The 26881-nt window shown below is 43.3% G+C and overlaps 1 pseudogene; it reads right to left on the bottom strand.

Moving 5' to 3' along the window:
• Positions 1 to 136: 136 nt before the first annotated feature.
• Positions 137 to 26072, bottom strand: LOC115141263 (structural maintenance of chromosomes protein 4-like; annotated as a pseudogene).
• Positions 26073 to 26881: the final 809 nt, after the last annotated feature.

Raw genomic sequence — 26881 nt, 5'->3', positions numbered from 1 at the left:
TCAGCTCCTCACTGATGAACATAGCCAGTCTTCAGTGTTTTTACCTAAATGATGAAGACCAGCAGCTCATTGTGATAGTACTTCCCCACAAGTTTTCCAGTGCAAGATGTCCAATTTAGGGTTATAGTATTCAAAGACAGGTGATAAAATATTTATTAGCTTCATCAGTAAAATAGACTGACATAAGAATAGATTAAAGCCATGGTTTTATATACATGGTGTGAAAGAACAGTAAACGTAGAGACCTATATTTAACATTTCTATGTCTTACTAGGAGTGGCTCAGGGGGGAAACCAGAGTCACTGCTGTTCTAAGCTGAGATTGTCTGTTTGAAGACAATGGTTTTCGAGTTGATTCCCCCACTCTTGGTGGTGTTGTGGGTTTTGTAGATGCCGATCAGACGGTCAGCAATATCAAACATGTTGTTCCTCAGGGAGATGAACTGAGCATTCTTGGTTTGCCCCTGTAGGGAAATAAATTAACATTCAATCAATGGGAAGTCAAAGGCTGTAAATCTCAAGTATCACATTTTTTACGAGCTTATGTGAGTCAAGCTCTTTTAAACAGTGGCCTGGGAAGAATTAACCACCAACCGCCGTGACACGAGTAAACAATGGACCAACATGCAGCCAACAGAGGGCTTTGCAAAACGGGTGATTTCTCACAATGGGGTGTACACCTTACCATAGCGCCTTCAATAAGCTCCCATTATACAATACTAACGATTAACACAGATGAGCTTGACCCCATGTCCCTCACTAAGTCAAGCACAGGAGTAAAATGGCAAATACTATTCAAAGCTGTTTCACGTGGAATAGAGTTCCCATGAACTGCTGTGTGTGCAATGAAACTCACAAATGTAACAGGCCACGATGGAGACATTCTTGAAGTCCAGGGCTGCATTAATCTCATCCATGAAGTAGAGGGGCGTGGGCTTGAAGTGGTGCAGAGCAAACACCAGGGCCAGAGAGCTCAGGGTCTTCTCTCCTCCAGACAGGTTGAAAACCTTCTTCCAGCTCTTCTTAGGGGGACGCACACTGTGGCCATGGACAGAGAGAAGAGAATGAGCCAGAGTCATTCATAGATTTAATGAATACAGCAATAAAACAATGAAATTAGAAGGGGATATTGGGTTGGGGCTAGGTACGTTTTGATGATAAAATTCACACGATTGAAAGACCTATCCAGAGCTGTCTTCACAAATCATAGATGTCAAACAGCCGGTTGGGCTAAAGTGTCTGCTGACCTGAACATGATGCCCTCAGAGAAGGGGTCCAGGCTGTTGACTAGCTCCAGCTCAGCGTCACCCCCTAGTGTCAGCATCTGGTAGTTCTCCTTCAGCTTGTTGGTGATGTTGAAGCCAGCCATGAACTCGTTGAGCCTCTGCTTGCGCAGGTCCTCACATCCACGCTTAAAGTTGTCTCTCTGATCTCATCCAGCTCAGGTACAGTTCCTCCTACAGAGAGACATGACCCACAATGACTACCTTCTCTTAGAGGGAAATAAACTTGAGAGAGTGCAGACGAGAGTAAAAACAGGGTGTCAAGGTGCTTGATTAGACCTAGAGAGAGCTGGGTGTGTACCTTCTTTTTGTACTCTGCGATGGCTCCCAGGTTGGGCTTCATCTGGGCACAGCGGGCCTGCATCAGGGAGATCTGGTTGGTGATAACGCCAGGCCCCTTGGTGGCCACCAGGTCATCCTCAATGGCGTGAAGGGAGAGCTTAGAGGCCTGGGGAGGACAGGACTCAGATGGTCAGTCCTAGCTGACAGCTACTTTGAGGGAAAATGTTCTTACTATGACAGCTAGGTGGGACAACCACATATAAATCTTAAGATGAATGGAACTGCTAAGTCGCTCTGGATAAGAGTATCTGCTCAATGACTAAAATTAAATATCAGAGAAGAGGAAAAATATTTAAGTCGGATGATACTGTTCCCCATGTAATGCATAGAACACTGATGCACTGTAACTAGCTGAGTGTTTGGTTGACCTCTAAGACACAACGAAGCATGCATGAATCTCACATGCACATAACACCCACCTCTCTCCGCCAGTGTTTGATCTTGTTGGTGTGTTCGGTGATGGAGGTGTCCATCTGCTCCACCCGAAGTCAGACGCTGAGGGACTCTTCCTGTAGAGCGTGCTCCGGCAGTGCCGCCTCCCTCTGCACCTCCGGCAGTGCCGCCTCCCTCTGCACCTCCGGCAGTGCCGCCTCCCGCCGCACCTCCGGCAGTGCCGCCTCCAGCCGCACCTCCGGCAGTGCCGCCTCCAGCCTCTTCTTAGTCTCCTCCAGGCGACTCACACTTCTTCAGGTTACTGTGGAGGAGAGCAGCAGCCATCAGCTGGGGCTTATCTGAGCTTTTCCCAAATAACAACCAGAAGCCTTTTCCAGATGGGAGCTGTGTATGTGTGAGAGAGAGAGCACGTGTATAAACACTTACCACCCTGCGGTCTTGATGGCTACCTGGGCCTTTGATGGCTGAGGAGCAGTCGTCCAGCTCCTTGTTGACCTTGTCCTGCTGGGCCTTCAGCTTGTGACTTGATGTCCACAATGAGGGTGTGGAGCCTCTCCACCTTCCCTGCCTTACTGGAAGCTGCCTCAGTCAGAGCGCGAGAAAAGAGACAAAGGGGGGAAAGAGGAAGTTATATATATGAGAAAGGAGCAGGGTTAAGCCTCATAAGTCAAGTGTGTATTAGGGGTGTACCAAAGACTCGGACAAAACCACTATCGTAACGGATCTAGAGATCTCCCCGTCACTTAGTGTGGAGAAGGGTGCAACTGCAGCCTGCAATTCGGTGCGTTCCGCCTTCACCTTTCCCCCCTAGCTAGCACACAGTGTTGCCCCAGACGGTTGTGTCCTGGAGAATCCGGCGGTAGGCTGTGTCCTGGAGAATCCGGCGGTAGGCTGTGTCCTGGAGAATCCGGCGGTAGGCTGTGTCCTGGAGAATCCGGCGGTAGGCTGTGTCCTGGAGAATCCGGCGGTAGGCTGTGTCCTGGAGAATCCGGCGGTAGGCTGTGTCCTGGAGAATCCGGCGGTAGGCTGTGTCCTGGAGAATCCGGCGGTAGGCTGTGTCCTGGAGAATCCGGCGGTAGGCTGTGTCCTGGAGAATCCGGCGGTAGGCTGTGTCCTGGAGAATCCGGCGGTAGGCTGTGTCCTGGAGAATCCGGTAGGCTGTGTCCTGGAGAATCCGGCGGTAGGCTGTGTCCTGGAGAATCCGGCGGTAGGCTGTGTCCTGGAGAATCCGGCGGTAGGCTGTGTCCTGGAGAATCCGGCGGTAGGCTGTGTCCTGGAGAATCCGGCGGTAGGCTGTGTCCTGGAGAATCCGGCGGTAGGCTGTGTCCTGGAGAATCCGGCGGTAGGCTGTGTCCTGGAGAATCCGGCGGTAGGCTGTGTCCTGGAGAATCCGGCGGTAGGCTGTGTCCTGGAGAATCCGGCGGTAGGCTGTGTCCTGGAGAATCCGGCGGTAGGCTGTGTCCTTCGCCCCCGCCTGGTTCTCTGGTACACAGCAGGTGACGCACAGTGTCGCCTGCTGTGCTAGCTGGGGGCGACCGGTAGGCAGTGTCCTTTGCAGACGCAGGAATGCCCACATGCAGGAACACCTGAAATTGCAGGCTGCAGTTGCACACTACTGAAAGTGTGAAGCGCTGGGCGCTCTAAATAACTAAATTGGCAGGGTGTAGGTTGAGCCGTAAGTGTCAGGAGAGAAGTTTTGCTCTTCTCGTAAGTGAAACAATATATGGGGCAAGCAATTTACCTAAATCTGTGTCTGGAATAAACGCAGTAGCCAGCCATGCATTATTTATTTTTCATTTAATAGGACTAAGTAAATCAATCATGTGCATTTTCAGCTGTTGGGCTCATTTCTTTGATTTTATTTAAAAATAAAATTACACTTTTATTTAACCAGGTAAGCTAGCTGAGAAAAAGTTCTCATTTGCAACTGCGACTTGGCCAAGATAAAGCATAGCAGTTCGACACACAACACAGATTTACACGTGGAATGAACAAACCAGTCAATAATACAGTAGAAAAAAGAAAACAAAGTCTATATACAGTGAGTGCAAATTACGTCAAATAAGTGAGTTAAGGCAATAAATAAACCATGGTGGCGAAGTAATTACAATATGGCAATTAAACACTGGAATGGTAGATGTGCAAAAGATGGATGTGCAAGTAGAGATACTGTGGTGCAAAAGGAGCTAAATAAATAAATACAGTATGGGGATGAGGTAGATAGATGGGCTGTATACAGATGGGCTATGAACAGGTGCAGTGATCTGTGAGCTGCTCCGACAGCTGGTTCTTAAAGCTAGTGAAGGAGATGGGAATCTCCAGCTTCAGTGATTTTTGCAGTTCGTTAGTCAGTGGAAGCAGATAACTGGAAGGAAAGGCAACCAAATGAGGAATTGGCTTTGGAGATGACCAGTGAGATATACCTGCTGAGCACGTGCTACGAGTGGGTGTTGCTATGGTGACCAGTGAGCTGAGATAAGGCGGGGCTTTACCTAGCAGAGACTTGTAGATAACCTGTAGTCAGTGGGTTTGGCGACGAATATGAATAGAGGGCCAGCCAACGAGAGCGTATTGGTCGCAGTGGTGAGTAATGTATGGGGCTTTGGTGGCAAAACAGATGGCACTGTGATAGACTACATCCAGTTTGCTGAGTAGTGTTGGAGACTATTTTATAGATGACATTACCGAAGTCAAGGATCGGTAGGATGGTCAGTTTTACGAGGGTATGTTTGGCAGCATGAGTGAAGGAAGCTTTGTTGCGAAATAGGAAGCGGATTCTAGATTTAATTTTTGATTGGAGATGCTTAATGTGAGTCTGGAAGGAGAGTTTACAGTCTAGCCAGACACCTAGGTATTTGTAGTTATCCACGTATTCTAAGTCAGAGCTGTCCAGAGTAGTGATGCTGGATGGGCGGGCAGGTGCCGGCAATGATCGGTTGAAAAGCATGCATTTAGTTTTTTTGCGTTTAAGAGCAGTTAAGAGGCTACGGAAGGAGAGTTGTATGGCATTGAAGCTCATCTGGGGGTTAATTAACACAGTGTCCAAAGAAGGGCCAGAAGTATACAGAATGGTGTCGTCTGCGTACAGGTGTTTCAGTGAATCACCAGCAGCAAGAGCGACATCATTGATGTATACAGAGAAGAGAGTCGGCCAGAGAATTGAACCCTGTGGCACCCCCATAGACTGCCAGAGGTCCGGACAACAGGCCCTCCGATTTTACACACTGAACTCTATCAGAGAAGTAGTTGGTGAACCAGGTGAGGCAATTATTTGAGAAACCAAAGCTGTTGAGTCTGCCAATAAGAATGTGGTGATTGACAAGAGTCAAAAGCCTTGGCCAGGTCAATGAATACAGCTGCACAGTAATGTCTCTTATCGATGGAGGTTATGATATCGTTAAGGACCTTGAGCGTGGCTGAGGTGCACCCATGACCAGCTCGGAAACAAGATTGCATAGCGGAGAAGGTACGATGTGATTCAAAATGGTCAGTAATCTGTTTGTTGACTTGGCTTTCGAAGACCTTAGAGATGCAGGGTAGGATAGATATAGGTCTGTGGCAGTTTGGGTCTAGAGTGTCTCCCCCTTTGAAGAAGGCGATGACCGCGGCAGCTTTCCAATCTTTGGGAATCTCAGACGATACGAGAGGTTGAACAGGCTAGTAATAAGGGTTGCAACAATTTCGGTAGATAATTTTAGAAAGAGAGGGTCCAGATTGTCTAGCCCGGCTGATTTGTAGGGGTCCAGATTTTGCAGCTCTTTCAGAACATCAGCTATCTGGATATGGGTAAGGAGAAATGGTGGGGGCTTGGGCGGGTTGCTGTGGAGGGTGCCGGGCAGTTGGTAGGGGAAGCCAGGTGGAAAGCATGGCCAGCCGTAGATAAATGCTTATTGAAATTCTCAATTATAGTGGATTTGTCAGTTGTAACAGTGTTTCCTAGCCTCAGAGCAGTGGGTAGCTGGGAGGAGGTGCTCTTATTCTCCATGGACTAGAGTGTCCCAGAACCTTTTTGAGTTTGTACTGCAGGATGCAAATTTCTGTTTAAAAAAGCTAGCCTTAGCTTTCCTAACTGCCTGTGTATATTGGTTCCTAACTTCCCTGAAAAGTTGCACTTCACGGGGGCTATTCGATGCTAATGTAGAACGCCACAGGATGTTCTTGTGCTGGTCAAGGGCAGACAGGTCTGGAGTGAACCAAGGGCTATATCTATTCCTGGTTCTACATTTTTTGAATGGGGCATGCCTATTTAAGATGGTAAGGCACTTTTAAAGAATAACCAGGCATCCTCTACTGTCGGGATGAGGTCAATGTCATTCCAGGATACCCCGGCCAGGTCGATTAGAAAGGCCTGCTCGCAGAAGTGTTTTAGGGAGCGTTTGACAGTGATGAGGGGTGGTCGTTTGCCCATTACGGATGCAGGCAACGAGGCAGTGATCGCTGAGATCTTGGTTGAAAACAGCAGAGGTGTATTTGGAGGGTGAGTTAGTTAGGATGATATCTATAAGGGTGCCCGTGTTTACGGATTTGGGGTTATATCTGGTAGGTTCATTGATAAATTGTGTGAGATTGAGGGCATCAAGCTTAGATTGTAGGATGGCCGGGGTGTTATGCATGTCCCAGTTTAGGTCACCTAGCAGCACAAGCTCAGAAGATAGCTGGGGGGCAATCAAATCACATATGGTGTCGAGGGCACAGCTGGGGGCAGAGGGTGGTCTATAGCAAGCGGCAACAGTGAGAGACTTGTTTCTGGAAAGCTTAATTTTTTTAGAAGTAGAAGCTCAAATTGTTTGGGTACAGACCTGGATAGTAAGACAGAACTCTGCAGGTTATCTTTGCAGTAAATTGCAACACCGCCCCCTTTGGCAGTTCTATCTTGTCGGAAAATGTTATAGTTAGGAATCGAAATTAAGGTTTTTGGTGGTCTTCCTAAGCCAGGATTCAGACACGGCTAGGACATCCGGATTGGTGGAGTGTGCTAGAGCAGTGAATAAAACAAACTTAGGGAGGAGGCTTCTAATGTTAACATGCTTTTACAGTTGCAGAAGTCAACAATGAGAGAGCCTGGGGGATGGGAATGGAGGTAGACACTACAGGGCCTGGATTAACCTCTACATCACCAGAGGAACAGAGGAGTAGGATAAGGGTACGGCTAAAGGCTAACAGAACTGGACGCCTAGTACGTTCATAAGAGTAAAAGGAGCAGATTTCTGGCCACGGTAGAATATATTCCAGGCATAATGTACAGACAAATGTATAGTAGGATGTGAATACAGTGGGGGTAAACCTATGCATATAGTGATAATGAAAGAGATTGTCTCTAGAAATAGCATTTAAACCAGGTGATGTCACTGCGTGTGTGGGAGGTGGAACTAAATTGTTAGCCGAGGCATGTTGAGCAGTGCTAGAGGCTCTACAGTGAAATAAAATACAGAACAGCAATCGACACGGCATGGTGACGTTAGGGAAAGGCATGCGTAGCCGGGTGATCATACAAGTCCAGTGCGTGGCTTCAGGCGGCTAGCAGGCTAACAGAAAGGCCTTAAGAGGGATGACGCGACGGAGGAAAGTCTGTTGTGGCCCCCCTCGTGCAGTTACATCAGCGGACGGATCAGCAGGGCTCCATGTGGTAAACCAGGCCAATTGGCAAAATATATATAGTAGCCAAAGAAATATGTCAGAAGGGCCTCTTAAGCCAGCAGTCCAATGTGCTTTAGATAGCTAGCGGCTGTGCCTTCAGGGGTCGTTAGCTGCTATAATTCCAGGTGAAAAAAAAAATAATTGGTTCAGAGCTTGCAGTAGGAATCCGGAGATATGGAGAAGAATAAGTCCGACTAGCTCTGGTTTGAGTCGCGCTGTACAGACTGGCGAGAGTTGTCCGGGATAAAGGTAGCTGATGACCGCTAGCAAAGGATAGCCGACTGCTAGCTAGTGGCTTCGGAATATATATACGATGGGCCTCGTAAGCCAATAGTCCGTTGGTATTCTAGACAGCTAGCATTCAGGGGACGTTAGCTGCGAAAGTCAGAAGGTGAGAAGGTTCAGAGCTTGCAATAGGAACCCGGGGATATGGAGAGAAAAATAGGTCCGGTATGCTCTGGTTGAATGGCGTTGTACAAACTGGCCAGAGCTTTCCGAGCTAGAGGTTAGCTGATGACCGTTAGCTGGCTGGTTTATGTTGGAGAGATTCCAGTAATAGAGGCAAAGAAAAATACTTTAGAGAAAAAGCAGGTCCACACCACATTGGGCGAGGCGGGTTGCAGGAGAGTATTTTGAAGTAAGGGTTTACAAAAATATAAAAAGATATGCAAAGAAAAATATATATACATGGGACACGACAAGACGAAGGACAAATGCGTCTGACTGCTACGCCATCTTGGAATCGACAAGACAATATGTGAGCAAGTGAGCAGAGCAGTGCACTTGAGGTATAGGCTTTACCGGCATTTAAAGCGATTACGAGTATCAAGTGTGACAAAACGGATACAATTACAAGTAGGCCTAGATCGGCACACCCCTAGTTGTATGTACCAGTTGTCTCCGCAGCAAGCCCATGAGGGAGAATGCCTAGTGAAGTCAGACTCGGGTTCACTGTAGCAAAGCTCAAATTGAGCCAGATCATTGTCCTGAAGACTGTCATTTCTAGAGTGTAGCCTGCAATTTCTAAGTGATTTCACTTCATGTTACATTTGGGGTTGAAAGTTCACCTTTCTGGAAGTCCTTCAGGGTCTTCTCCAACTGTTTCTGTTTGTTCTTGTTGGGGTTAGCAGCCAGGACATTGTCATCTAGCTCTTTAATTTGAGGCTTCAGGTGAGCCTCCTGCTCTGCCAAGCTCTGAGAAGAAACACACAGTCAAGCACAACCTCACCCGCAATCACAAGCCTCAAGTGTTGTAGTACTCGAGTCCTAATTTTCATTACTCGTGGCTCGACCATTGGTGACTCGGACTTGTACTCAATAATCAGAATATTAGCAGCATTGGGTTCTCAGAGCGGCGAGGGTTTGGTTGTCTAGCAGTGGGAAGGACACACGACACCGGCACAGCCTACATCAGCTGGTGAACTGCGGGGGAGCAAACTGATTGTGGGCGACAGGCAGGCTCCACCTCCAATCTTAGGCTACACATTGCACAAGTGACTCTTGCTTCCCCGTAATCACCAGTCACCATTTAGCTTTGCCTGTTTAACAAACAAACTGCTTTACAAAAATGAAAACAGTAGTATTGAGTTTAAAAGTCAAGTCTTTCCCCCTTGCATCCCATGGCCAGGCTCTGACAAGTCTCCCTTTACTAGATGTCAACAGTCTTTAGAACCTTGTTTGATGCTTCTACTGTGAAGTGGGAGCAAATGAGAGGGGAATGAGTCAGAGGTCTGCCAGAGAGACATGAGTTGACCACGCGCATTCACGTGATAGTTAGCTTGAGTTCCATTGCAATTCTACAGACAAAGGAATTCTCCGGTTGGAACATTGAAGATTTATGTTAAAAATCATCCTAAAGATTGATTCTATATATCGTTTGACGTGTTTCTACGGACTGTAATGGAACTTTTTGACTTTGTCTGCACCTAGTGATCGCACGTCACGAATTTGGACTACTGGGCTGAACGTGCGAACAAAAAGGAGGTATTTGGACAAATTATGGACTTTATCGGAAAAAATCAAGCATTTGTGGAACTGGGATTCCTGGGAGTGCATTCTGATGCAGATCAAAGGTAAGTGAATATTTATAATGCTATTTCTGACTTCTGTTGTCTACACAACATGGCGGATATCTGTTTGGGTTGTTTTGGTCTGAGCGCTGTACTCAGATTATTGCATGGTGTGCTTTTTCAGTAAAGCTTTTTTGAAATCTGACACAGCGGTTGCATCAAGGAGAAGTGTATCTATAATTCCATGCATAATAGTTGTATCTTTTATCAATGTTTATTATGACTATTTCTGTAAATTGATGTGGCTCTCTGCAAAAATCACCGGATGTTTTGGAACTACTTAACGCGCCAATGTATACTGAGATGTTTTGATATAAATATGAACTTTATCGAACAAAACATACATTTATTGTGTAACATGAAGTCCTATGAATGTCATCTGATGAAGATCGAAGGTTAGTGATTCATTTCTCTTTCTGCTTTTTGTGACTCCTCTCTTTGGCTGGAAAAATGGCTGTGTTTTTCTGTGACTAGGCACTCACCTAACAATCGTTTGGTTTGCGGTCGTCTTAAAGCCTTTTTGAAATCTGACACTATGGTGGGATCAACAAGAAGTGTATCTTTAAAATGGTGTAAAATACTTGTATGTTTGAGGAATTTTACTTATGGGATTTCTGTTTTGAATTTGGCGCCCTGCACTTTCACTGGCTGTTGTCATATCGATCCCGTTAGCGGGATCTCAGCCCAAAGAGGTTAAAATAAAATTTGTGAGCCTGTGTATGAAGGACAATAGCTACATTGGCTATTGCAGGTAATTATGACCATTGGGAAATAGTTGTTGCTGTGTAGATGGTAGACATAATCCAAACCAAATCAATAGAGGGGTGAATCTAGAAAGACTAACATCGAGACAGCAAGCCAGCATTATGAGAAAGCCAAAAAATACATTCAGCTTTACCTAAACAAGTCTGATGAACAAGAATTACACCAACATCAAATACATTTCATATCTGTATACTGTGTGTTACCTGCATGTTGTTGGTGTATTTCTCCAGGGTGTTCTTCATGTCTAAGCTGCTGTAAGAGTCTCTGGACTTTCTCCTCCAGCTGCAGCTTCCACTTCTGGCAGCCCTGCAGCTGCACCACCTTCTCAATCAGCTTGCTCTCCATACAGTCCAGCTGACGCATAAAAATAAGACAGTAGGTCATTAACCATTGCAGAGCTTAAAGTGAGCCATAACAGTGATTGGAGGCCAGAGAAAGCTCTAGAAGAGTGTCCAGAAGACCTCTCACCTCCTGCTGGGTGACCTCAGTGCCGATGGAGGAGCCCATCCTGCCCCGCATCACTCTCCCCCTCTCCCGTCTCAGGCACCATGACTGGAGGTAGAGCATAGTGTCAGACATGTCATCCATATTGACACTGAGAAGAGATGAGCTCCCGCTCGGTCTACCCACCAGCCATCTCTATGATCTGTCCCTGCATGGTGACCACTCGCCAGCGTTTGTCCTTCTGGAAGGCGAGCCGTGTTGCCTGCTCCAGGTCCTTGGCCACCAGGGTGTCCCTCAGGGCAAAGTAGAAGGCTGGCTTCATACTCTCATCCTGCACCATGTCAAACAGGCAGGGGATGTTCTCTGGGGTGGAGATGGGCCCCATCTTATTCTCCCGCACCTTCATCTGAGACAGGAAAAGAGTGGATGTCAGAGTGTTAGAGGTTACATTTGAGGTTAAAGCTTTGTACCAGTTGTCTATGCAGCAAACCCATAAGAGAGAAAGGCTAGTAGAGTGAGACTGGGGTATACTGTAACAAAGTTGAAATTGAGCCAGATCAATGTCCTGATGACTCGAACTGACAGAGGGTAATTTCTGCAAGCGAGGTTAAGCATGACCAGTGTAATTAAACCTCATTTATCAATAATGCATGGTTACAAATTTGTGGATTAACCAGCGTGGGATCATTTCCACCAAAATGTGAGGTTTTCGGGCCTTCCGAGTGGCGCAGCGGTCTAAGGCACTGCATCGCAGTGCTTGAGGCATCAGTACAGCCCCGGGTCCGATCCCCGGCCGTGACCGGGAGACCCATAAGGCAGCGCACAATTGGCTCAGCGTCGTCCGGGTTAGGGGATGATTTGGCCGGCCGGGATGTCCTTGTTCCATCGCACTCTAGAGACTCCTTTTGGCTGGCCGGGCGCCTGCATGCTGACGTTGGTCACCAGTCGTACGGCATTTCCTCTGACACATTGGTGCGGCTGGCTTCCAGGTTAAGCATGCAGTGTGTCAAGAAGCAGTGCGGCTTGACAGGGTTGTGTTTGAGGACGCATGGCTCTCGAGTCCGTACGGGAGTTGCAGCGATGGGACAAGAGTAACTACCAATTGAGTACCACGAAATTGGGGAGAAAAAGTCAAACAAAAATCTAAATTTAATTGTGAGATTTAGCAATATTAACATTTGTGGTGGAATAAGGGAACTGTTTGTCAAGCGTAGAATGGGGAAAATGTGAGCATTAAATAATGTTTCAATTTCATTTTATTTCCATTGTGAATTCATGCAACATTTTGACAGGGTAGCTATATCATAAAATATGACCATATTGGTGCATTTGTTATGATGATAATCCATATAAAGTATAGTAACTTTTTAAATTACTGGCAGGTGTGAAACACTAAGGCAATGGGAAATCGAATGAGAGATGGCTGATGTTGCTCTGCTGGAAAATTAGGCACACACTGCATTCCTCAGAGAGCGTATTAAGAGACAGGTGGGACTCCTACAGATTGGGTCATCAGATGTCCTTTCCCAAAAACAATTTATAGGATTGTTGAAAGGATTTGAGATCTGCTTTAAAAAGGCAAGCGCATGCCATTCCGGTGCACAACCAAGTACCATCTACCCGTAGGGTTTTGGCAACAGGCACTTTTCAACGGGAGCTTGCCAAATTGGCATCTCACAGCCCTCTAAGCCAATGTTTAACGCATACAGTTTCTATACACCATCGCACAAGAGGTTGAAGTCAAGAGTTTTTTTTTTTTTTTTGCCATGCCATCAATAGGTTCCCAAATACGAACGGCGCAATAGACGGCACCCACCGCTATTAAATAACTACCCCAAAATGATTTGAACTATGTGAACAGACTCTTTTCACTCTTAATGTGCAGGTGTGATGCGCAAGAGACACTGCTGAGTGTGTTGGCTACGAGCCAGGTGGAAGGCACAAAATTGTTCATTCTGCAGAACAGCAATGCTGGCCTAAACCTACAGGAGGGAGCTGTTGAGGATGGATGGTTAGCTAACTGGTGAGTGTTGCCAATATTTTCCATCGGTCCTTTGTAGCCATGTTTTTATTTTACACTGGTCAAGCCACAACTGAATTTTTTTATTTTTTATTTTACTAGGCAAGTCAGTTAAGAACAAATTCTTATTTTCAATGACGGCCTAGGAACAGTGGGTTAACTGCCTGTTCAGGGGCAGAACGACAGATTTGTACCTTGTCAGCTCGGGGATTTGAACTTGCAACCTTCCAGTTACTAGTCCAACGCTCTAACCACTAGGCTACCCTGCCGCGCCAAGTAAAACCTTTTCGTTATGCCCAATCTCTGACACTAGCACCTCCATTTCAGTCCAATTCTTTTCCTAAGCTTTTTTTTGGGTTGAGCCGTTGCATTTCGAGGTACGGAATTGAATATTCCCCACAGGCTTTAAATGGATGATTTTGGCCATATATGGTCAATTAAGGGCTTTTCGAAATGCAAATGGCCTAAGTCGTGCACGAGCACTGAGGCTGAGAACAATTGTTATTTGTCAATGGTTCTCTCTTACCAGTGTGCGTATGAAGCTTTTAGGACTGTTTTGTAAATCACACTTTCTATGCGTACAAACATTCGAAACTCCGTAAGTATTTTATAATATTTTCTACACAATATTGATAAGAGGCCACAGGTGTTTGAGAGTTGTTCTCACCTTGTCCAGGCCAATAAAAGGTGGCCAATCCATTATTCTGGTCCTTGAGGAAGTTGACACATTTCTGGGCTATCGATGCTTTCCACCAGGATGTTGTCCAGAGAGCCACAGCTGGATGAGATGGCGATGCCATACTTCTAATCGATGGCCCCAAGAACACCCGGTCAGGACAAGAACACAGTCTCAATGAGGGTGTGAGCGCATCTCTCAGCTGCTACATGTCATCTGTGTAGGCCACGTGTCAAACTCATTCCACAGAGGGCCAAGTGTCCACCGGTTTTTCCAATTCTATAAAGGTCTAATGTTTAGTTGTGATATTTGAGTGACAAACATTACAACTAAATCTATGGGCTAAAAAAACCTAGCTAAAAAATGTTAACTGACATGGGCTAGTTGATCTGGACATTTCTGACCAGCTCTAACATGACAAGAGGAAAACTGATGCCGCACCACCCAATTTCAAAATAGCACCTTGTGCATTCTACCGTGACAACTTTCAAAAGTAGTTTGAAAGCCGGATCCCCTTACCGACCCTTCTCACCTTCTAGGCGCCCCACAGTTTGGGAACCACTTGTCTAGGTCTTCATTGAAAAGCAAAAACAAAGCCAGCAGACACTAGGCCCTACATGGAATGAAGTTGACATGCCTGGTGTAGTCTATACATGGACATGGTCCTCACTAGTCGCCCCAGGATGCCGGGGATCTTGCCGCTCCTCTTCTGCTGCATGAGGGCGTCCGGCACCTTCCCCCTGCTGCGGTTAGAGGACAGGGAGCTCTTGGCCTCCTCCACCTTCTGCCTCATGTCCCTCACCAGCTCCCTGGTCTGACCATCTGCTTGCAGCAGCTGCTCCAGCTCCGCCTTATCCTGGAGCAGAGAGATACATGGTCAGCACAGTCATCCAGAAACCTGAAATACTTCCATCCTACTGCCACAAATCACAGTCCACCCCTAACCTTAAGAACAGCTCGACGCTTGAGACTCTCCCACACACACACTAACGTACCTTCTGGAGCTCCTGCTCACACTAGGGTATCTTGACCTACAGCTCTTTGATGGCAGCGCGGCGGTCTCGCAGTGTGTCGGAGGCGATCTGCAGGGACTGCTTGGCCGTGTTTAGCTGGGTCACAGCGGTGTTGTGGCGACTCAGGTAGATGTCCAGCTCAGACTGGGCCACGCCCTGACGGGAGTGTGTCTTGTTCAGACTTACTCAGCTCCTTCGCCATAATCTGGGGACGGAGCCATGGGAATAATAGCCACACGATTATGTGATCAGAAAACATGGAATACCAGGGGGAAAAGGATACTGGTCAAATTAAATCAGGAATAGTGTTTCCTACTTCAAACAATCAGCAACTCCTGATAATGAAAGACACCCACATCCTTCTCCTGCTGCAGGCCGCTGGTCTCCTCCTTCAGACTCTCCATCACTTCCTTCAGTTTCTCCAACACCTCCCTGCGAGCGGACGCCTCAGAGATGATCTTCTCACTGCTGGCCGGCACGTTACGCACCTCCTCCAGCTGACAGAGGAGAAAGGGAGGAGAGAAAAGAAGAGACTCTAGGGGAGGTACAACCTTAGAAAACCAGGAAAGACCAAAATGTAATATTTTAAAATCAACTAGCAGTCAGTTAGGAGCACCGCCATCAGACTGGCAGGCAGTCTGAACTGCACCTCTCTCCAGTGTGCGGGGTGGTGAGAGGGAGTGGAGGAAGCCATGCTAGCAGGGTTAACTGTGGGTGAAGAGTGAATGTGGCTGCTGGTAGTGTTACACAAGGCCATACTTCACTACCACACTGCAGAACACAGCTCCCCAGAGGACTGCTCTGCTCTACCCGGCCTCCACAACCCAACACTGCCAAATCACAGCCACTGGTGCTGGATCATACAGGCTGCAGAACAGGGGCAGAGAAAGGGAGACTTGGAGCATATTGAGTGTGGAGAGGAAAAAAAAGGGAGCCCAAGGAGGAGAGAGAAAAGAGCATGGGAGAAAGTGAGTGAGAGGCAGCAGAGCCAAGCAGTCATGCTTTGGAGGGTTTGCGTTTAAGTTTTGCCCCCTAGTGGCCAACTGGAGGAGTTTCTCTTATTAAATAAATTGGGTATACCAGCCACTTTATCAATTCATTTTAGTCTCAGCAATGTAACAATATAATTTATCAAGAGGGACCTCATGGCACAGAAAAATATATATCAAAATGTGGGATACACACCCTTTCCCACCCAGAGCCAATCCCAAGCAAGTTAATGTAATAAAAATGAACACATTTGTTTATTTGTGACATTGATGCAAGTAATTATAAAATGTGTAATTACGCAATACAGCAATTACTAATAAGGTCATCTGTAAACCCCTGGGCAATGCCTTCTCCAGGGCCTCAGCACAACAGGCCTTGTGTTTGTATAGAGGGAAACTGTATTTCGAGTGGCCGTGTTTCACTTTGGCCAGGGGACAAAATCAACAGAATAAAAGTGAAGTGTCAGGCCATTGGTGCTGGCCTGTCTTGAGAGGACAGAGCACCATTGTGTTTGTTTAGGAGTATGACCTGTAAGTTATGTAGCACATTCGCCACAATCACAGCCTCCTAAAGTACAGATTTGGAGAGCCCCCCCATGAGCTACCCATGTACACAGATTGGCCAATATAAATGGTCAAAGTTAAACCCCCTGAAATGGAATCACTGAAGCATCGATTATAGAGACCTGAATTATGTTCACAGGAAAAGGGACACATGCACACCTAAACACACCTTCTCAAGTTCTTTCTGTAGTTTCTTGGTGTGCTTCAGTTTCTCTCAGACCTCCACATCCTGCAGGTCCAGCTGGGTAAACTTCTCCTGCTGGAACTCTTTGTACTTGGTCAGCTTGCCTTGTTTCCTGGGAGAAAAATCACAACATAGACATTATTAATGGCAATCAAACAAATTACTGCTAATTTTGATTTTCTGTATCACTGGTTGCCAGCAGGTCCATGAAAATATTTCCATTTCATAACATTATTGCACTTTAGACTGACATTCATTTTACATTAGGACTATATTTTGCTCATAAATGTGTCCCTTTTGGTGTCAATTTCCATGTAAGCAACAAAACCCATGAACAACAAATAAAAAATAGTAAGGCCAACTTCTCCACATTTTTCAGATCTTGGTTCTTCAGCGATGTTGTTGTTCTTGGAGTTCCTTGGTGTCGTCTTGGATCCTCTGCTTCTCCTCCTCTTTGTTTGCCACTCTCTTCTGGAAGTCATGGCTAACAAAGAAACAATCGCACTCTTGTCAACATGGATATATGAACTCTAAAAAGTGACCATCTGTGGTAATTACACCCAACTGCATCATTGCTTCCTCCCAGATTCTTTCAAACCTGATTTCCTGTTAGTAAAAGACACTAAATTTAGCAACACCCTGTGTGGTTGTAATACTCACACATAGTACTGGCAGAGCTGGCTCTTTTATTTGAAAATATCATTCTCCAGAGTGAGGAACTCCACGGCTGTGTTCTTCACTCCCTCCAGAGCAGTCTTCTCCACCATTCTGACCCTGTTTAGCTGTAACACATGGTCCGCAAAATGAAGAAAGAGGAAGACAAAGGCTACAGCACCTCTGACTTAAACATTCATGCTGAATTGTCATAAGATCAAGCCCTGAATAAATGTTTGAATTTACATTTGTTCCTTCTCAGGTGTGCTTAGACATTTTTTTTGCACTGATTGACCGTGCCGGACATTTATCGATAAACTGAGCTTTCCCAAAAAATACAATTTTACTCCACAAGCTAGGGTTAATTTGGCTTCAATGCCAAGATTATGCCATTTTTAGTCAGCCAAAAGGCATACGTGACTTAATCAAATATAGACAAATGCAGAGTAAAGGGAAACGATAGAACTTGGACAAAGGCAGAAGTGTGATAGGATGCTACACTGCACAATGCCATAAGATCAGCCCATAATCTAATAACATGAGGATAGTCAAAACCAGTCATGACTCAAATAAAGCATTTGACCCTGTGTATGTGGTATTGCCATATCTACTGCAGGCATTGCGTTAACACAGAAAAAATATCTTAATGCGTTTACAAACGCAGATCTAAAATGCTTCTTATTGTAAATTATGTTCTGCTTCAGTCAGGGTTTGTTCCAAATCATGAATGTAAAAGAACTAATTCTGTGCTTCGGTTACACTTCTCCACTTGGATGAAATAGCTTTGCTCTCATCTTGCCCAATCAAATTCCACCACTCACAAACCAGCATTGGATCACCAGACAGCACTCTGAGTGATGTGTACTTTTCTCTGGTAGTTTTAGCAAGTTAAAATGCTAAATTAACTAGGAAATGTAGCTGGCTACATTCTTTCTATGATAGACATCCGAAATATGATGGCTGTATGTTGCAAAAAACGTGCTTTTTCCATTGAAAACTAATTTACTTGCGTCTGCTCGCTTTGCACTTCTCCTCTGATGAAAACAAAGCTATTGTCTGCCTATTGTGTTGCACTGATATATTTTGTGTAAAGAAATTATAGTTGCATGCCCCTCATCACTATTGAAGCAAAAAAACACTTTCAATATAAAACAGGTGAAATGGTTTAAAATGCAGATTTGGTCTGCGTTATGAAAATGCAGATTTCTGAATACTAAATCTATTCACTACTGTAAAGCTGCATGAACCAAAAAGGTCTAAATCATGTCTATTATTTTTCATATGGGTGACATGTTAAAGTAATAAAAACAAGACAGACCAATTAATTAATACAGTACAGGGAGAAACTTTTGTGATATTAGTGTAGCCTGCAAGAGATTTACTGAACCGGCTGGCTTCACCAGACAACCAGTATTTCACGTCAAATGAAACCCTACCCTGTCAACCTGACTGGTACACTGGAACTCCAACACCATACCCAAATAACAATATGTCACTGCAATACAAATAAATATATTAGCAAACATCAGGTAATTATCAGCCAAACTTCACCCCCTGCTCACATAATTACTAACACATTTCTAATAAAATCTGATCTAGGGCTGGTCATTAAATGCATTTGATTACAAAAAAATATGACTTGCACATCCCGTTCTTATTCCTTCTCTCAACCGCTCTTTAAAAATAACAATTAAATGACTGATTGCAAAGCAATTGTTTTTGGCACAGCAATAAAAAAAGTAACTAACGAGCAAGGGGATTAGCCTAGATACAACAATCTCTGAGGTGTGTGTGGAGATCATTTGCTGCCTTGTAAGAAGAGACAGGTGTCAGGCCAGGGGCAGTCATTCTGGCCAAGACACAGCATACCTCACAGTGAAACAGGCCCCTCTAACACACCCAGTTTCCCACAGGGGAAACCATAATTTCAAAAATGAAAAACACACACACATATATACACATATATATATATATAGTTTTTTAAATACAACAAATGGACCAATGTCTTGTTACTGGGGTTGTTTCTCACCTTCTCTCCCCGTTGAGGAGCTCCACACGTCACCTCAGGGTGTGGATGGGCTGCTTCAGGCGGCAATAATGTCCTCCAGGTATTCCATCATGCCCTCATCATGCTCAGTCTGCCCCTTGGGCTTCATCATGGCTATCTGCTCCACCTCACCCTGACCAATGCACAGGGAGGGAGAGACGCAAGCAAGGACACACACGGTTATAGCTTCTTCTCATCATAAACTCTACAAACACACACCTTGGATACATGTTCTGTTCGAGACCACCTGATTACCATCCCAGAACAGACATGGATGGGTGGGTTTATACTTTTTTCCAACTTTCTAAAGTCTGAAAAGCAATGAGGGGAAAAATACCTGAAATATTATTTTTTTTTAAATGAATTTTGAATTCACCCTTTTGGAAGCAAGTTTAAATGCAATTCAAACTAACCTGGGCTAATACCAGAAAGAGCAACTTCTGTGTGACTCTCAAAAGGCAATTTCATTTTTGATGATTTTAAATAAATTGGTTGCTCTGCTCACAAAAATATTGAGGAAACTTTGCTGATGTTATGATAACCCCTCATTAAAACACATTAACATCTCCTTTATGATATAACCCTAGAGTTTTCAGGGGCAGCCAGTCAAATTGGGTATTTGCAGTACATTTGGGCATTTTAATGTACTATACTTCTTGCACAACTTCTCAGCCCACACACACACACACCTGAGCCTCAAATAATAACTTATCCTGCACATAACTGTACCCACAACACAGAGAACATTTGTCCATATCCATGATAAAACAATGAAAGGCAAAACTACAACAATCACTTAAACATAGAACCAAACATCTCATCAATTGGAACCGCTACAATAAAGGTTTTATATTTTATGAGGTCAAGAAATAAATACATAAACTAAAAGGGGCATCTGGCAAATGTAACTGGTACCTGTGTTTTAATAAAATTATGAATTTCTTTTCTATGTCAGAAATGGGGTAATAGTCCTTGACTGAACAGTCCTTGAAACATTGATTAAACACAAGCCTGAATGATGGCCTATATAATTATCAGAATGGTCAATCTTGTTTTAATCCTCTGTGTGTGTGTGTGTGTGTGAGAGAGAGAGAGAGAGAGAGAGAAAAAAAAAAGCATTTTTCTGCTCTGCCTGACCAGTGCACTAAATAGGAACCTTCCCCTGAGCCGTAGGCCTGTAAAAGTGACTTTGTTCTCCAAACTGAAGCTTCTTGCCTCAGTCAGAACAACCCTGTCATATTTAGTGAGCTCAAAAATCACCTAAAATTCCAGGAGGGTGAAGAAAATTGCACAAATCTCAGGACAGAAGAGAACCTGCTTCTTCTCCCAAAATAAATATTATAAAATGCAGCACAACATCTAATATTCACTAAAAACTAGTCATCTCATTAATCCAAGAGTTGATAGGTACTAGTAAACCCCAAAAACTGTATTGTGCAACAAGTGGACTGGCTTGTTCTTCAAACAACCCCTGGAGGAGTCTACACACCAAGCTGAACACCACAGGGATGTTCCAAAACTGTATTAATAGAAAAGAAAAAAATCTAAAATGTATTAATTTGGACCGTGACTGGCAAAAAGCAGCAGATATAACCCAACGCAAACAAAATAATATTTCTTTGAACAACTACACATATTGACATTGGCATTACATTCCATGAAAGATAATTCCAACGAAACCCAAACTGAAGACACAATCATGCACTCAAATGATAGAAATGAAGAGTGGATGCTTGATCCTGCCACACTGAAGCAGCACAGCTAATATTGGGGTCGGGGTCTGTATTCTCACGCCAATATTTACGTGCTGCTATAGCGTGGCAGGTAAAGGGGGGCCAAACTGACCTGTGTCTCCATTCACCCACTAGACAATTCCAGGAATGTTAGAGTTTCCTTAAAATACTAAAGCAGCAAATGATGGTTCGCACCTTTCCAACATTGTTTCAAACCATGATGCGCTGCTATAGCAGTCCAAGTCCGTTTCACACTTAACAGGTCACTCACACAGGCATAATACCGGTTTTCCTCCGAGTGAAAGGGGTCAAGTCTGAGCAGCAAAGCTTTTACAGGATGGGATGTGTGACAGATGAGGGATCAAAGACAAACTGAAAGGAAAACTAAAAATTAACAACTATTTAATTACCTGTAAAATCAAAAATCTGTTGTGGTCCAGTTCAATGCCATGGCTACGCAGCAGAGTCCCCACATCTTTGAAAGTGGCCTTCTTGCCATTGATGTGGTAGGACGAGGAATTGTCTTTGCTGGCAGTTCTGGAAACATAGAACTTGCTGTTGGGGATGACTTCGTAGTCATCTCCTTCCTGACTCAGAGGGGGAGGGGCACAAGAAACACACCAGCTTAGATCCAGTCTTCAGAACACACTCAAGACAAAAAATAAAAATGCTTAGCAATACAACCCTCCCAAATATAGGCAAGTAACCATCTAAACACACACCTACATACGAAAGTGAAGCCTCAACCACAGAAATGTTGCTGCAAACAGATTGGTGTGATACAAGTAATCATTTAAAATGTATTTAACTTGCACATTTATTAAAAAGTCAAATTCATATGGTTTATTAAATTAAACTTATTTTGAGACAACAAGAAATAAATGATGTTGTCAAGATATGAAGGGGGGCAAAAACAGAATAGCTTGTAACCTGTTCAACTTTTTTTTATAGAGAAATATATATTGTGTGTAGGCTTAAAACTGCAGTGTTAGGAGATGGTTGTATCGAATTGACAAAAAACAGCTTGGCTGCAAAGAGATTATTTTACATTAAATGTCAATTATGTCGTTAATTACCGTACTACACCCCCAGTGGTAGTACAATATGTTTTACAATTCTGGAAAAATATTTCTTACTCTGCATACAATTAATATATATACAGGATTCTAGGTTTGCACAGAAAAGGAGAAACTGTATTGTCCACTAACATTCATTTAACCACCACTAAACTGAATAAAAAAAACTCCCCTGAGGTCCTAATCAATATAAATTCACAAAAATAAAGAACAATTTGCAAAGTTAGTAATTTACTTGGATTGTCAGTTAACTTGAAATGGCTATTCTGAGTCTGTTGCAGTCATTGTAAATAAAGTTTTTTAAATACTAAACCAAATGTATACAAGACAATTAAAACTACACCCTAAAATAACTACATATATACAAAAAAAATAATATGATTCTGCCGCTTTACCCAAATTGCTTATAAAATGTTAAATTGTTTTGTTACAGCTGAGCAAGTAAGCGTGTGTTACCTTGTCAGTAATTTTCTGAAAATGCACTTCCACAGTGCAGCTCTGCACATCCTTGTGCTGGTCAGAGCTGTGAATCAGCACAGAGTTTTTTTGGATCTGATTTTTTGAGCCCTATAGCCTATGAATCTATCATGTTGGACTTCCCACTGCCATTTGGACCAATAATACAAGAAAAACACTAGGGGAGGGAGAGAAAAAATAGAAATGAAGTGGGTGGAAAATAAAAATGTACTTCCAATCTGTTCAAATCAAACTAAATTAAATAGAAACCCTATTCACAATACAATGTTAGACCGCTTTGAATAACTAGAAAATTCTGCTGGATTAAAATGGTGGGCCTCTAACCTCAGTGGGTGTATTTAAGATGTTTTATTGCACCTGTGTCCATGATGCAATAAAGAGAACAACTAAGAAAATGCAATAGAGGGAAAGTTAGTGGGAAACCCTATTTTGTATCTTTTTGAGGACAAGACACAGCTCGATCACCACTAGTGCGAAACACACACACACAAAGCCAAAATGGAGGAGTATGATATGCTGCAAACTATAAAATATAAAACTACAACTTTAAAATAAACAACAATTAAATTACAACTATTCAAATGCTGCCGTCACTGAAGATACAAATATATATAAATAAAAGTTAAGGAAATGGACAACACCCCATACTGAGGCAATGATTAAAACACAAAAACACAATGCCTAGTGTCACAAAAGAGCCATAATGGAGAGTTAGTATGCTTTTTCGTACCTTATGGAAAGGGCCCAGAATCTGCTCGCCGGCACAGGATTTGACGTTCTGATTAAATATATGTGTAATCATCAAGCAAGGAGCGCCTGGTTCATTGGTCATTGCTGGGGGCGGGGGTGGAGGGATGCTACCAAGAATCTCCTCCAAACCTCGATTATCAACAGCCTCGGCACCCTCCCCGGGAGCCGGAGCTAGGGCAAAGAGTTGAACTTTTATTCCCCAGTGCGATTCATTTCAGGTGGGAACACTGGTGTATGGGGGAGGGGTGGTGAAACAAAAAACAAACAAACAAACCATAATCATTATAGTCACAGTGGAGGAACAAAGACTCAGGGGAAGATCGAATGTTAACAAAGAGATAGTTAATGTGCGAGTTAAAACTAAATTATAACTAGATTAACGTAATCATAAAGGAAAGCTTGAAGTAACCCCTTTCACAAACGCTCACATTGCAAAGCAAATACACAATATGCAGTCACCAACGACAACATTTTCATTATATTTAGAACATTGCTTCCACGTCGTTTCCCCCACACCAAAACCTACTTTCCAATCAAAACAAATGAATACAAATCTAGCCTTGCTGCAAATACATACCGATTATGGTCCCATATCAATGACAAAACGTTTGGTCTCAAGTCTATTGTTGTGCTCAGTAAAAAATAAAAAAAAGACCCTGACAATAGTTTTCGGCCAACAAACGCTGCAACCATAATACTTACTAAATCAAGAGTAGACAACATGTCAAATACGGTTATTGTTTTCAGACGAAGTTTTCTTGACAAACCGTTGCCCAACGTTAAATAAATCGAAAGATAGAAAATCATAATCATCCTTCTAGAAGAGCGAATCGTTTAAAATGCATTCATATCCCAACATAAATTACCTTGCTAGTTACCCAGGCTGGAGACAAACGCGCACACGCCACCATTATAATAATCTCAAAAATCACAATAGACATTTATTAATGCCTTGCTCACGTTTGAAAAACTAGCCAGCAAGCTACGTGTTATGAATCAAGACAACAACTACCACAACTGTGCCAGTTGGACTCAACCATCACGCACTTACATTCAACAAAACACGTTGCCATTGAGTAGACGCGCAACTTATTTAGATGCAGACACCAAAACACCCTTTGTTACTTACCATTTGTCGGCGGAGCCTCTTGGCCATTGGAGTTCGCTTCTTTATGGGGTACGTCCAACTCGCCTCCGGAGTCATCCCGAGGCTGCGACCCTTTCCCTCTTGGCTTGGAAGTAGTTCTACTTTTCGACGTTTTGGCTGTCATGATTTAGAAACTAAAAGATATCATTCAAATCACAGGAGTAAAAGTAAAATCCATTAGGTGTTTTCGCTTGTCAATCACTTCTCCACAATTGATAGTCAACGTGAAGCACCCCGTTACCCCCCTCCGTCATCTCCCATCACCATTGGGCATTTTATCCAAAGTATATTACTTCATAAACTACACTGAGTTAACTTCACATCGGGTCATAAATCGGATACCCAGTCAATTATAAAGCTGCAAATAAATTGCCAGTCTGTGCTGTCTGATAAGACAACAGATCTAAAAGTGTTTTGTTTTAGTTTCTTTGCTAAATATGTTTCGTTTTAACTGTACCATAGGTGTATATAAGCGATATTGTAAAGATGTAACCATAATCCAAAATAGAAAATACTTGACACGAAATTGCAATTTAACCCAACTTAATTAGCTGCCTAACTTGAATCTCCCCTTGTCAAATAGCGTGATTTTGTCGATTCTCACTCAATTATCGAGAAATTAACTGATACGTTTTCCGTAAAGTGCGTGTAACTAAAAGACGGACAAAATTGTGACGTTACAAGGATGTCAGTAATGCCAAACTGAGCTCAAAAGTAAATGAACTGCTACTGAGAACTAGAAAAAGATGGAGGTAAATGTGCAAAATAAAGTCATTGCACTGAAGTAGCCAATCAGAGTCACGTTATCATTAGTGCCATGTAGGCTGCACTCAGTAGTCCAAATTGACCAGCAACAGTTGAAAGTGTCATGTTTAGTTTATTTTACAGATCGAGAGTTATAATCAATTAAATAATATAGCTACAATATGGCTAACTAAATAGCTATATCGCCAACGTTAACGTGTGAATAAAAACGTCACTTGTGTATAGATTTCACTGAGTTGGTCTTGTTTTGTTTTTTTAGGTACAGTAACGTTAGTGTTATGCTTCAGTTGTCCACTTGTAATCTAGTTAAACTAACGTTAATAATTTGCCTAAACCGAGAAGACGTGGAAATAGCCATTTACACTAGCTAGCTGCTGTATAGAGTATACTAATGTCTGGTAATTAGCGAGCTAGCGTTAGTCAGGTAGGCCACATTGGGCTTTGTTAGGCATGATTTTCACTGTTAGCCACGAACAAATTTAGATAACTTTAGCTAAAGTACGCTACCTGGATAGCGAACACAACTAGAGCACAGATGAATAGGGGAAACCGGTACTTTGCTTACAAGTTAGGTTAACTTAAGTAACGTTACTTTGCACTGGTTCGCCAAGGTAGATAGCTATGTAATGTTACTAGGCAATTTTAGTTAGTTTTTGATGTGTTGCCGATAGCTAAATGTTAGCTGTCGTCTGATCACTTTAAGTTAACGTTACTCAGTTAACGTTAACTAGCTTACTTTACCTAGCTCAACAACCACATATAATCGACGAAAGGTGTCCACAAACGTGCTTGCTAGATAGCTATGGTTTGATAGCTAGCGAGATTACTAGTTTTCTTTTAGCGAACGTTAACTAGCTCTTTCGTGTTCAGATAAAATGTCAGTTTTACCTTGCGGACGAAGTTATTTTGTTGTAAATATTCCCTGTGTATCACTCTCTTTTCAAAGCCAATTGAAAACTGTTTATCGATATCCCAAAGTTAAAAATAAATAAATAAAGTGCGCAAAAGTCAACCCTGTGTCACTCAAATCGTTAGCTCGCTGCAAACTCACTCGTAAATGGCGCCTTAAACTCTGTTGTCGAACCAAAATTCGTTACAAACTGATGCAAGGCACCATGGATCCTCGACATTGGTAAAAAAAAAAATATATAAATATATATATATATATATTCAAATAGAGGGCCGATGCCAGGCAACCATGAACATAAACTAATTGTTTTTGCATTTACGTTAACATTATAATGAATATAAATTATACTTTGGTAAATGATTTGGGATATTTTCACAACATTTTTTAAAACAAAACGCGCCCCGTGACGTTTGGGCACTGTTACCTAGAGACGACGGAAGGTTGTTGTTTACAGTACGGGTCAATTTATTATAATGGTATTTGGATTGTATTGGTTGAATAGTCGAAAATATGTAAGGGATAATCAACTACGGGCTGTGTGTTCCATGGAAAATAATGCTCTAGGTGGAAGGTGTGTGCCACGACGCACAAGTGGAGTGGCACTAGCCTTCCATAGAGTTACATTATTTTCTAGAGAGAATGCGTAAGAGTTAAGTCTCAAGTTGATTATACCCAATGGTGGAAAAAGTACCCAATTTTCATACTTGGGTAAAAGTAAACATACCTCAGTAGAAAATGACTAAAGTAAAAGTCATCCAGTAAAATACTAATTGAGTAAAAGTCTAAATATACTTAAGTATCAAAAGTACATGTAAAAGTATAAATAATGTCAAATTCCTTATATTAAGCAAACCAGACAGCACCATTTTCTAGTTTTTAAATTTATTGATAGCCAGGGGGACACTCCAACACCTAGATATAATTTACAAACGAAGCATTTGTGT

The sequence above is a fragment of the Oncorhynchus nerka genome, linkage group LG14 (assembly GCF_034236695.1).
Source record: "Oncorhynchus nerka isolate Pitt River linkage group LG14, Oner_Uvic_2.0, whole genome shotgun sequence".
Lineage (NCBI taxonomy): Eukaryota > Metazoa > Chordata > Actinopteri > Salmoniformes > Salmonidae > Oncorhynchus > Oncorhynchus nerka.
This window is presented reverse-complemented; position numbering and strand designations above follow the sequence as displayed.